This window comes from Polypterus senegalus, chromosome 3 (assembly GCF_016835505.1).
Source record: "Polypterus senegalus isolate Bchr_013 chromosome 3, ASM1683550v1, whole genome shotgun sequence".
NCBI lineage: Eukaryota > Metazoa > Chordata > Cladistia > Polypteriformes > Polypteridae > Polypterus > Polypterus senegalus.
Genome location: NC_053156.1, coordinates 204,114,813 through 204,116,775, shown reverse-complemented (window position 1 = coordinate 204,116,775; position 1,963 = coordinate 204,114,813). Strand labels below are relative to the sequence as shown.

The 1,963-nt window shown below is 38.4% G+C and overlaps 1 pseudogene; it reads right to left on the bottom strand.

Moving 5' to 3' along the window:
• Positions 1–1,483: 1,483 nt before the first annotated feature.
• LOC120526956 lies at positions 1,484–1,602 on the bottom strand (annotated as a pseudogene).
• Between the last annotated feature and the right edge of the window lie 361 nt (positions 1,603–1,963).

The following is a 1,963-nucleotide window of genomic DNA, read 5'->3' as shown; positions in this document are numbered from 1 at the left end:
CGTTAGGTTTTTAATCAATGGCTTCATAATAAGCAGTTTTAAAAGCAGAAGGGATATAATATAATATAATATAATATAATATAATATAATATAATATAATATAATATAATATAATATAATATAATATTCAGACTAGGACTAATTAAACCAGGAGACAGTTCCTTAAAAAGATAAGTTGGTATCAGGTGTAATATGCAGGTTGTATTGTAGGTTTAGAAGCAGTTATCAAGCTGGACAAAGCCTCAGGGCAAACTAATTCATATTGTGAAAAATTGAAAAGGTCCGAGCCACAGTGTCTGTATTCATTAAAGTACTGAGAGGCATATTGACCATTGATTTTATCTCTAATCAAGTCAATCTTATTTATGAAAAATCTCAGAAATTCATCAGCACCGAATGGAGAGCTATCTGCAGGAGCATTCTGAGCAAGCTTGATAACAAAATCAAACAAAAAATGTACATTATTTCTATTAATGTTAATCAAATTAGAAAAATATGTTGTCCTAGCAGCTAATAGTGCGTTTATAACTTTTAAAACTTTCTACCCAGACAAGATGAAACCCTTCTTGCTTCACTAGGATGCATATGGCGTGTTTTTGGCAATGAAAATCTTGAACTCGCATGCTATATAGCAAAGGAATACTCTAACCCAAAATAACATTTATGTTACCAAATATAGTTTGTAGAGATGACTAATAAAGCAAAAACTGATGTCACGTTTTGATTTCTGACAGACTAGGCATCTATGGGGACCAATGCTGAACAACAGGAAAAAGCATCAAAAATGGCCAAAAAAACACTCATTACTCTTGTTGCATAAAACAAATCAAGTCTTCAAGTTGTAAGCTCACGATGTCCTACCCACATGTATTTATACTAAAATATTGTTAGATAAGCACTTGTAGAAATCACTCTCATGAATGAATATGGAAAACACCCAAACACAAGGAAGCATTGTAAATGAACACCTGCCTGCTTCCCTCTTTCACTGGGCACAAGTACAGCCCAATAAAAACTTATTTATTGGCTAACATTGGACTTCACATGATTTCAACATTACTAAGTGATCTGAGAGAAGAGTACATCCATCCATTATCCAACCGCTATATCACGGTCACGGGGGTCTGCTGGAGTCAGTCCCAGCCAGCACAGGGTGCAAGGCAGGAAATAAACCCTGAGCAGGGCGCCAGCCCAATGCAAGGCGCGCACACACACACACATCAAGCACAATTTAAAATCACCAATGCACCTAACCTGCATGTCTTTGGACTGTGGGAAGAAACCAGTGCACCCAGAGGAAACCCATGCAGACATGGGGAAAACATGCAAACTCCACGCAGGGAGGACCCGGGAAGCAAACCCGGGTCTCCTAACTGCAAGGCAGCAGTGCTACCCACTGCGCCAACGTGCTGCCAGAAAGGATAAAGATGCATTTCCCAGCCATACACTGATGCCCAGGTTGACTTCAACAGTAATGGCCTAAATCTTACAGCACTCTGGGTTCCCAGGCAGTCTCCCATCCAAGTACTGGCTGAGCCCGAGCATGTTTAGCTTCCGAGATCAAATGAGATCGGGCACGTTCACACTGGCATGGTCATAAGTGAGAAGAGTACAACTAATGATAAAAAGTTAAAGAAAAGTGAGTGAGAACACTACCAGGAAGAGAATCTACCTCGTGCATGTGCACATCTAAGATGTTTTAACAAGAAGATGATCAGTTCACCTGTAAAGTTTCAGAGACCACTGCTAAATAATCTTGTGGTACTCTAGATTTGGATATGAGTATAATGCAATGACAGTATGCATGGTAATTGCTCTCTGACATCAAGAGTGTTATATTTTAATTCACATGAGTGTTTTCCTTTAAGTGAATTATTTAACCATAGTTTTAGTAAAAATACATGTGTTTGGGACATATGACTGATGACTTCAGCACTATGAGACACAAGTAATTTGAAGTTTC